This window comes from Tympanuchus pallidicinctus, unplaced genomic scaffold, assembly GCF_026119805.1.
Source record: "Tympanuchus pallidicinctus isolate F22 unplaced genomic scaffold, pur_lepc_1.0 scaffold5, whole genome shotgun sequence".
NCBI lineage: Eukaryota > Metazoa > Chordata > Aves > Galliformes > Phasianidae > Tympanuchus > Tympanuchus pallidicinctus.
The window spans coordinates 3465651-3477330 of NW_026294769.1; the positions used below are offsets into that span (position 1 = coordinate 3465651).

Here is an 11680-nt window from a genome sequence, read left to right on the forward strand (position 1 = left end):
AGAAGGAAATGAAATAAGACTGCATTTGACTGTATTTGATCAAAGTCCTGCAGCCTATTTTGCATTGGAGAATAAGAAATGCAATAGTTTCTTTTTAACATCATCTTACCCAGTTACTTTCTTTTCCTCACTGTAAGGGGAGGCTTCAGCCTTTAGATAAGAATAAATTTCAGCATGATGGTGCACCAATGGCCTGAAAATACATGAGGCACATTCACTCACAGCATGTGACTGACACCACACCTGGTTTGGAGAAACCACAACTGCAGACTAGAGCTAGACCTGATCTAATTAAAGCTCAGCATTTTAATTTTGTATTGGTCACAGAAGCTGTGATGGATTTTGTATCCACATGTGTCAGTTTGTATATATTCAATATTAAAAGAATGCAAGTATGGATTAGTTTAGTCAGATTAAGTACTGCCTTAGAGTATGGTAACTGTAATCAACCCACTGAAAGAAGATGGTAGGCAGATACTTTGTGTTTTAGTTATATAAAAATGTTACTGAGCATACACAGGGGGAAACATGCCATGATGCCTTCCATCTAGCTCCAACTGAATGAGTTTCTATCACTTTGTGTGCAGAGATACATGTATACTGGAGTGTAAGCACTGTCTAAAGAAGTTGCCATGGAGAAGATTACACAGGAGGACACCTTAGAAGTAGAAATGAGTTAGACAATTTAGTTTCCCCAGAATCCAAAATGCATCTGATAGCTGAAACTACACCTCAATCTGATAGCATTAGACACCGTATGCATACCAAAAAAAGAAGTGGGTAAAGTTCTGACTTCTTTATTTGCAAGGCACTGCTCCGGTATTTCAAACAAATGGTTTCTGTTTCCTATCACAATGCAGTTTTAAGTACACTTTCTGCCATTTGCTCAAATTTCAGAAATTACTATTATATCTACAACATGTAATGTTCACATCAAACATGTTGAGAAATATTCTATTAAAAACATTTGCTAATTTTCACTACAATGTGTACATGCATTTCAACTGTACATGCAGTAAATTCTTGGCAAGAATTTCCCTTCATTCAAACTGACTTATTTTTAGCTTCTCTTAATTCAGAAAACAATAAAATATACCACAAGTCTATGCAAATGCTGCATCCAATATCTGTCCCTAGAGGAAAGTAATTTTGCATGTCCATTGAAATCAACTGAATTCTAAAAGGAAATCCTTCATTTCCTTTTATTCCCATTCTTTCCAAATAGTTGTTCCAGTTCATCATTGTGATTTGTGGACACAAAAAGACATGCAGTATGTGGCTGACTTGTCAAAGCTAAAGCCAGTCAGCTTCCTGCTGAGCTTCCTGCTGATAAGTCAGTAAAATGACACACTAAGCCTTAGAAGGAAAAAATAACAATAAAAATAAATAGCAATGTAAAAAAAAAACAAAAACCCTAAGTAAGCTAAATAAACTAACTAATGTGTAGAATATTTCTAGAGACATCTCTTCATATTTCAAGGACCCACAGTGGATTTTACTCTGTCTTTTACTAAAAGCAGTACCCATGTTTCCCCTGTAACTGGAAATGGCATCATTAAAAACAGGTTAGCCTTTCAGAATAGCTGAAGTACTTCATTCTCCCAGATGTAGTATCTGTTGAAGGTTTTGTAAAGGACTCTACTATTGTTGTTCAAGGCAATATTAAATTTAACCATTGTAAGGAATGTATCATTGAATTACTTTTCCATAAACTACTGAAAACAGACATTTGCACAGTTTAAGTGAAACCTCATGCTCATATATTTCTCCACAAATGAAGCAAGGGATACCAAGTGATATAACAGCATAACTACGGTTATTGCAAACATTTTCATAGCAGTCTGGTTACAAGAGCACAAGCTCCAGTTGTACAGCCTCCAATCTTAGGCCAAGACCAAGTGTTATCCTCCAACTTAGGCCTAATAGACAAGTGTGAAACATGAGGGTAAAATCCTTTTCACATAATGTGATCCAATGCATGCATTTATGCCTTCTTCTTGTGCCTCATTGAAGCATCTATAGGGATCTTCTTGTGGCTGTGGAACAAGGATGATGACCTTTCGATAAAGTGGCAGAAAGCTATGCTTTGAATTGTGAAAGCTCCCTCTCCAAGGTATTAGTTTGCTTTCCTCCAAGAATAACACATCACTTTCTGTTTGGCTTGGAAAGGAAAAACTTCTAAGGTACATAAAATTCCCTGTTTGTTTCACTTGATTCCTTCAGAGATTTAGAGATCAAATGCTTTCATGTCTTCTGAATATATAAATGATAAATGTTTAGTCAACAAATAGAAAAAATACTATGCAATTTTCCTGAAAAATTACAGCTAACCAGTCCTAAAATAACCACATTTCAGTATTCTTCTGAAAAACAGTTGGTCAGTTCCAAGATTAAGAGACTGGACAGAATCTTACATGAATAAAGCTGAGCAATAAATAAAGCAATAGGCTCAGCTAAGCAAACTGGAGCTTAAGATACATAGGCAGACAGTTCTTCATATTTTTACAAAGAAAATAGTTCACTGCAAACAGAAAGAAAACATCAGATCAGCCGTTTTGAGAGAACTATGCAGTAGTTGCACCTGAGGATAGGATATACCAGACACAGAAAAGATTTCTAGATATACTTCAGTACTTGTATTGTATTTGGAATGTCTAACTGAAATGATTTGGCTTCAGCAGTTTATAGTTACAAATCCAATAATTAACAGGTGGTTATTAGATCAATCCATGTTCATGTGTGATTATCTTTCCAAAAGTCTTCTTAGAAAGAAGAATATGTTTGGGAAGCTTACTAGATAGTATCTACTACTAAAAGAAAAAAAAAAAGTTATTTTAGTAGGTCATACAATAGTGAGTCTTCTTTAATTAAATGTCACTGCCTCTGGATATCTTCAGTACAAGTGAACACAAAGTATTTTAAGTCATAAAAAAAATAAAAATAAAAAAAAATTAAGAAGTGTGGGAAAATATCATAGTACAACCAGATAACTACAAATTTCTCATGTAGCAAATACTTGGTTGTCAAGTGCATTTCAGTAGACATGTGTGTGTCCAGAAAGCACCTTATTCATTTGTAAGTGAATGTTTTACTGTTATTTGGTTGGGACAAGGAAAAACAACAGATGAATCCTTTTGAAAATACTGTTGCATACAAAGTTTTCTTGTAGATCTACCTAAACTCCTAAAATGAGAGAAATAATACAGTATGAGTAAGAGAGAAATAATATTTATAGAAAAGAGACATATAAATAATAATTAAAACCCACCTTCATAAAATATGTCATTCCTAAGACCAAGATAAAAACAGAGACAAGAAGTAGATCCATTCAGCTGGCTGCAATATCATCCTATGTTTCATCTGCCTGTAACATGAGCATTTGTAAAGAATACAAAATGTCATATTTTTCAGTCAAGACAAAAACAGATGTAAAACACCATTGAAATTTCAAGGTTTGTACATACAAATACAGTCAATTTCATCTTTATGGAAATCTACTCAAGTTATGATGTGAACAGGCAGTGCCAAGAGAACACAACTTGTTGCAAAGTATCAACAAGGATGAGATGAGGGAAGATGCAGTGGAAGGTCCACCCACAAGGTTGTCTAGGGTAAGATGGTGTCAACGGTTTATGGGCTGGTCCGGCCCAGTTCCGTGACCAGCAGGGCGGAGGGATCTGCGGATCCGCGCCTCTGGAAAAGGGGAAGCAGGGGACCCCAAAATACTTGAAAAAACAACAGCACTGATCTGAGGTGGAACAAATGATTTTACTAAATATAGTATTAGTAAACTACAAAGAGAGAGAGAGAGAGAGAGAGAGAGTCTGTTTGAATTGTATAGACCTCACCACAATCCTGGGGTGAGAAGTGCAGTCCAGTTGAGTGACTGAAGTACAGACGGCGAAGTGTAGATGGCGAAACGCAGGCGGCGAAGCGCAGGCGGCGAAGCGCAGATAGCGAAGCGCAGACAGCGAAGCGCAGACAGCGAAGCGCAGGCAAAGAAGAGAGCTCAGGTGACCTTGCATGGAGTTATATCCCCTTGCTGACCGCAAAGCCTCCTGGGGAAATGTAGTTCTTCTCCGACGGACGAACATTCGGCAGATATCAAACCCCACCCCCAGTGCATTACATGATGTTATGGTGTGGAATACTGATGACCAAAAATCATAAAACCATGACACATGGTTGACTCCATACTTCAAGACTGCCTCCGCCAAAAAGGAAAGAAGTGTAATTGTCATAGGCCACTCCCTTCTGAGAGGAACAAAGGACCCTATATGTCACCAGATCCTATGTATAGGAAAGTGTGCCACCTGTTTGGAGTCCAGGCCAGGAATATTTCTAGGAAACTTCCTATTTTGATTTGCTCCTTTGATTGTTATCCTTTACTGATAATTCATGCTGACAATAATGGCTGAGAGAAGCCTGAGGACTACCAAAAAGGACTTCAGGGGACTGGAGCAGCTAGCACAAAGAGCAGGAGTACAGGTTGTATTTTCTTATACCCATCCATGGCAGAAGAGGATACTAAGAACAGGAAAGCCCATTTCATGACTATGTAGCTGAGAAGCTGGTGCAAACACAGAAATTTTGTTCTGTTGGGTTTTTTTGGTGGATTTTTTTTTTTTTTTTTTTTTTTTTTTTTTACCATAGGGTTACTTGGCACCTGGTTGGATAGCAGCTGATATAAATAACCAGAGTATCTCAAGGAAGATGCAAGTAAGGCAATTATATAAATATATATCAGTTCAACAGGGTGAGAAAAATCAAGCTAGTCACCATTAGCTATGTATTTTCACCAGAGTTGAACAAGAGCCTGCATGCCATGTTTGTAAACATCTGCTACAGTGAAGGTGACCCACTGCATGCTATGGCGGCACTGTTGTTGAGCTGCACCATCCATCATCTTACCGGGCTTACAAGCGATGTTTGGACTCTAGAAACATTCAGCAACATCAGCGAATGTCAGTGGGTGCAAATCTTTTCCACACAGAGGAATTCATACCCACGTCAGATACTTCCACGTCAGATGCCACACTATCAGACTGCCCCTCTGCTGCCATTTCTTGCACAACAACAAAATATAACAGAATATTGGCAGGAAAGTTCAAGCTCTACTGCCATACCACCAACATCTGCCTCTGACTTATGGGTCAACATAATAAAATAGGAGGAACTACTGATAAACAAAACTGGAACAGCCCTTGTGTTTCTAGTTTTCACTTAGCTTAATGAATTATTTTGTGAATATTTTTATAGTAATAACTACTGGTAGCGGGCCATGGTTTGAGATCTGCTATGGATTCTGAGCATGAGAGGGTCCGGCACACTTCTCATGGCTCATTTGCACAATTAGCTTTTTCCCCAGAGCCTGGTTCTAGGTCACCTAAACCTGGCTCTGAGCCCAGACAGGAAAACCCATGGGAACTGTAAGGAAGTTACTGTGCCAAGATTTTGAGAATAATGTTATCAGTCTCTGTAGAATGAACTATCTATGAATCTAGAATCAAATACAGGATAAAGAATTACAAGCGAAGTACAACCAGTGGTTACTAATTATCAGTGGTTCCTTACGGGCCAGAAAGAGTGTAGTGACGGGAACTGGCAAAAAGCATGTAAATAGTAAGAAAAGAACTAAAAGTACCTTATATCTACATAACACACTATATAAATTTGGGCATAGTAGGTAAATGTAAGTAAAAGAAGAAAGAATATGGTTTTAGCAAATAAAAAATCACCACAGTCAAAGGAGATTGGAAAATTGTATTCTGTTTTAATGGGACGCAATTCAAATGCTCCCTGTTTGTATCACTGCAACTAGAGTAACGGTAATTATTCGATTTGACTCTTAAAAGTTTGCAGTAACATTAAATTCTTGGCTGTGTATGTAGACTGTATCCCATTGGTTCTCAGGTCATTAGAAGTGTAATATAATGAACTGAATGAGCATTCAAGTAACGTACCTACAAAATGGCTGGTACAGTGATGAAGGTGGTATTAAGCTCTGGACAATATTATTTCTTCAGCACATTTAGACTCAGAAAGCAGGATTTATATCTTTGTATTCTACCCCATATTCAGCCTTCAATGGGCTGCACTCCAACTATACTCATCCTTTCATATCACCTAGTTTAAAATATAAGTATTGTCTCACTGACATTTTTTTTAATATCCAAAAGAATCTTTCAGTGGTTCTCAAATGATCATTTTGTCTATGTCTATAGCCACAGAAATCTCATGATAGCTGCTGATTTACTAATGAATAATTTGTGGTTTTTCAGAACGTTACCATCACAAATAGTAATGCTACTTTAAGCTCTTGTTGTTTCAAACAAGTAGTGTTAAAAAAAAAAAAAAAAAAAATCCTAAGATTTTATTTTATAATCATTAGATTAGTATTGTGGAGGTCAAGGTACTGTTCTAAAGCATTGTTAAAAACATAGATGAAACACGTCCAGAAACTTGACCAGATCTATTTTTCAGGAAAAGTTCATAGGCAGTGGCTTCAGGCTGAAGACTGAAGTTAGATGTTTTTTGGTTTGTCTGCCTTCAGTGGCATCTAGTAACTGAGAATTATTCTGAGAAACATTAACATTTCACTTAGTATATTCTGTAATACTTCACTGTTTAGCAGGTAAGATTCTTGGGAAAGACATTGGGAAAGTCTCAGGAAAGTGTTAAATACGAAAGTCATGGTTCCAAATGAGAGACAGCTGTACAACTATCAAATGTATTGAAACTGTGCTTTTAATATCTACTTGAGCAGTTTGTCTTTATGCAGCTTTCAGAAATAGAAATTATAAAAAATGTACATAAAGCACCTGAAGCTTTCCTTTTATAAAACCTAAAGATTCATAAACAGAGCACTACATTTTCTCTCGCTTAAAAACAGAGCAACTTCCCCCTCCTCCCCCTCCCAAGAAATAAACATCATATTTCTTAAAGGATTTTTTCTTATTCAAATATGAAAACCATGACAGTAGAACATCTCTAAGCTGTTACAATAAAGAACAGTTAATCAGAACTTAATATGTTGTCATTAGCAAAGAGACAGAAAAAGACAATGTAAATACTTGTTCAGCAAATCATTTGCACTTGACATAATGAGACATTGCAGTGGAGATAATTGTACAAAAATTGGCATTTGTTTAATGTTTTGTCTAATCTACAGTTTGTCTCCCAAGCATGTGACTGCTCTTTTATTTCCTAATATTATTATGAAAATGTTGTAGAATACTAATGGACAAAATTCTGAAGATCTCTCATTCATTTAGTAGTTTGTTCATTTAAATGTTGTATTTCTGCCTTAGTTGCTGTAGTACTCAGAAATGCCTGAGATAGCAAAATAATGCTTTCTGGTAAACGCATAGAATACAATGCAAATCAGAAAAGCATATATAAAAATACATATTTATAGCAAAATATTTATATTATATAAGAGATTCCTGTGTTTGTTTTTATCCAAGTATCTGAAAATAACTTGTTTCTTTACATCATCATACTTGGATTGCAAGTCTATAAGAAAGACCTATGCATTGGCACAATTTCTCCTACATAGGAGGAAAAATCACTTTATACAAAATTAAAGTTCACACAGTGCAAGAAAAGAACTGAATAATAAATATATTTATTGAAACATTGTGAGGAGTTTGGAGAGATAAAGCAGTTCCTTGAAAAAAAATAATATATTTCTATGTTATACAGATATTATGCCATGTGGTTTTCTTTACACGTTACTGTTACTAAAAAAAAATATGCAGAAGTGTTTAACTGTAGTACTTACCACTGATTTTCCCCTACTAGAACTTGTGTACCCACACCAACTCAGAACTCAGTTTTCAGATATACTAATCAAGAAGACTTGGCTGCACTAGGGTGCACTGCAAACAGCTGAAACAGTAGACATTTGGAACATAAAGACTTTGTGTTCCTATTATTCATTCAAGTATTTGCTGTTTCTCTTACAAATACAGAAATAAATTGTGCAGCTCTTAATTAGAAATAATTCATAATTTCAAGGCCAAGTGCACAATATTATTTGGTATTGATTGATATAGCTGAATTGCAAGAGGTTTATATTCAACAGTAAAAAAAAAAAGAAAGAAAAAAGAAAAATACCTAGATAAATTGAATTCTACTTCAGGAGCTGAAACACAGACCTGTGCCAAAGACCCACAAGGCAAAGACTCATTTCTAGCTGTGGGAAGGTTCCCTTGGTTCAAGCTTTGAGAAAAACAGCCACAAGGCAGCCCACTAATGAGCAACTTACATTCTGGTTAGAGGCAGAGCTGGTGAGTCAGTAAGATGGTTGGAGATTAAACACAAACAAACAAAAAAAGGTACTACAGAACTTCAGAGTTTTTGCATGTCTTGTTGCTATATAAAGCAAGAGTTACAGAACAAGTTCCCAAGATTTTTTTGCAATGTCACAGGCAGCAGATTAGCTCTGGTGTAGAAAAATCTAAAAGTTAACTTAAATATTTATTATTTGCATTTGTCTTCAAGTATGTTCTCCACATTAGAGCAGCAAAAAGTCATTTAACAATCTCACAAAGCAGTATTAGATGAACAACAGCCCATGCATATTCTAGAGATCTTTCTTCTGGCATGCATTAATATAGCTCAACTGAGCTGCCATTGCCAGTGGGTGCAAAATGAATGATATTTTTCTTTTATTGTATGAAAATCAAATTGATTAGAATGTTTTGAAATTAGTTATATTGTAGCTTGTGACAACTGAAATAAATAAAAAGCAGTGAGAAAGATATTAAAAGAGGTGTTAAAGAGCAATAGATAATGCAGACAGCTTATCTTGCAAAACAGATAACTACTCAGCTAGAAACTGTTAGAATACCTGTATAGTTTTTATCTAAAGTACTGTTCCTGCCAGTCTCAGAGGTCCTTTTTTTTTTTTGCCTATAAAATACATGTAAGCTATTTTTCGTAGCATCATTCTCAAAATAAAGGATGCTTTCCCACCCACCTTAGTCTATGTTGTACTTTCAAAACTAATATAGCAAAAGAGAAAACCTGGAATGGAAGCATGATACAAAGAAAAATAACACAGGACAAAGTGGGTAAAACTCATGTCTTATTTAACTCTTCTGTAGTTCATTGTAACGCAACCTCCTGTAAGGCACAGACAGAGTGGGATCCTTCTCTTTCTTGCCTTGCACAGCCAACTCTAAGGGATTACTTATGCCTTTTGTTACTTTGCCCTCTGATATACATCAGTCATTACGTTTGTTAATAACTTCTATTTATTTTTATTTCTAATCCCTGTTAAGGGATTGTCCATTTCTTTCCTGAAGTATATTAAATAGAATATGAAGTATAAAGCTACCATGTACACTTTGAACTTCATTGAAAAGAATGCAGTGAGGATGTCCTAACTAACTGTTAATCCCTAGGAGTTAACACCAGTATTTGCAACTATTTATTTTTAAAAAGTCTTGAATTTTATTTACAGACTACTAAAATTCAACAGGAACAGAGGAAAAGAAAAAAAAAAAAGCAAGCCTGTGGAACATGAAACTCAGGAAGTGCAATTAAATGCAGTCACCATAAAGCAATTTTATCCTTTAACATTTTAACCCTTTAATTTTACCCTATAACATTTTCATTATTTTATATATACATTTGAAGGAATTAGATAATCAAATCCACATAATGTAACGGAATGGAAATATGTTATATGGAAATCACAATATGTTTACTCTGCTTTATTCTAATGGTAGAAAAGATTTCAGCATTTCCTTCCCACTCACCATTGACAGTGTCAGAGGGCATGGAAGAGAATAAAACAAACAAAAAATCAAAACAACAACAAAATAACCAAGCAAGAAATGTTCTGATTATCTAGTATTTATCCTTTTCTTCATTTTTTCCCTTTGCATACTTCCCACAAAAGAAAGAATATATGTTCAAGGACAGAACTTCCTATTACTTCTCCTGCTGCACTGAGATGGTACATTTTATGAACAGTTCAAATACCTCAACAGAGGATAAGGGAGATTTTCTTCTCTCAGAACTAAGGTATGCACCAAACAAGAGACCAGAAAAGTGAGCATAAAAAGTAGAGAACAAGGATTCAGGGGAACAAACAGACGAAAAGTTTTAGCAAAATCTCACATGCAATAGAAGAGAAGGGAAATATGTCAAGTACAAATATTGAAATTAAGCTATACAAGAAAGAAAAGCCAGTTATTTCAGCTGTCAGATTCTTACACTTAGAATCATAAAGTCATAGAATCTTTGAACTTGGAAAGAACCTCTGAAGACCATCTATTCCTGCTCCCATGCAATAAATCTACACTTAGACCAGATTGTTCAAAGCCCCATCCAGTCTTACCTTGAATGTCTCCAGGGTTGAAGCATCCACCGTCTTCCAGATAATCGGCTCCTAAGCCTCACCAACTTTACTATTAAAAAAAACACAAAACAATCTTCTTTATATCCAGTCTAAATTTCCTCTCTTTTAGTTAGAAACCACTTCCCCTTGTTCTATCACAACAGGCCCTGCTAAGGTGTCTGTTTCCTTCTTATAGTCCCTCTTTAGATATTGACAGGCTACTAACAGGTCTCATCAGACTCTTCTCTTCTCCAGGCTGAATCCTCAGCTCTCTCAGCCTGTCCTTATTGGAGAGATGTTCCATTCCTTGAATCACTTTTTTGTCTCTCTTCTGGATGTGCTAACAGTTCTACAACTCTCCTGTACTGAGGATTCTACGTCTGAACTCAATAGTCTAGGTGAGGTCTCACCAGTGCAAAGTAGAGAGGCAGCATCAGCTCCCTGTTTTCTGTTTCTTGCCTTTCTTTCCAGATATCATACACCTGGGGATGGAGAGTTCTTGTGCCCTAAAGAAAGCTTCCTTAAAAATCTGCCACCTCTGCTCAACTCCCTTGTCTTTCCACATTTCCAGAGGGTTTTGTTGACTAACTCTCTTAAGAATTTGATGTTTGCTTTCCTAAAATTAAACTTCCTGATTTTGCTCTTTACCTGTGTGATAGTGCTCAGGAGTTTGAACTCCACTATTACCTGGCAACCCCCACTCCTGATGTCATTAGTCAGTTCACTTGCATTGGTGAGCAACAGGTCCAGCATTGCATCACTCTTGCTGGACGTTGCTGTCTTTTTCCTGGCTCAGGAAGTTATACTCAATACATTCCCCAAGCCTCGTGAATTGTCTACAGCTCATGACACTACTTTTCCAGAAGATGTCAGAGTGGCTGAAGTCCCCCAGGAGGATGAGAGCCTGCTATCCCAACACTTGTAGCTAGAGGAAGAGCCAATTTTGAACTGTGGAGTTGACTTCCTTGCCCTAGATATCCTCCTGGGTGCACCTTCTACCACATCCTCGCTTACTTGTTCCTTGAGTTCCAGAGTCTCAATCTATTAAGCGCACCTGGGAAGGTGAGGTAGACAGGGAGTGGGATTGCTTGTGATTGTGAGCAGAGACCTGCTTCAATTTCTCCCCATTTTTTAGGTCCTCTCCCTTTGCCCAACAGTGACAGGACAGAGTGTCTCACTATTTGGGGTGTATTGACCTGGTACATTTCTAGCAGGTACAGCAGGAAGTCACTCTACTAGCCTATCTTCTACTCACAATTTCTAATGCTTCTTAATGTCTCCATCTCCTCCTTGAGCTCTGCCACCAGGCTGAGCAGGTCATCTGCCTGC

The 11680-nt window shown here is 36.7% G+C and overlaps 1 long non-coding RNA gene across 2 annotated transcripts; it reads right to left on the reverse strand.

Moving 5' to 3' along the window:
- Positions 1-2999: 2999 nt before the first annotated feature.
- Positions 3000-10495, reverse strand: LOC128091114 (uncharacterized). Of its 2 annotated transcripts, none has more exons than XR_008211251.1 (3): positions 10352-10495; positions 7784-7890; positions 3000-3360 (listed from the first exon to the last, which is right to left on the reverse strand). It is a non-coding gene; the product is annotated as an uncharacterized LOC128091114 (long non-coding RNA). The 2 variants fall into 2 exon arrangements; XR_008211252.1 differs by lacking the exon at positions 10352-10495 and adding an exon at positions 8119-8207.
- Between the last annotated feature and the right edge of the window lie 1185 nt (positions 10496-11680).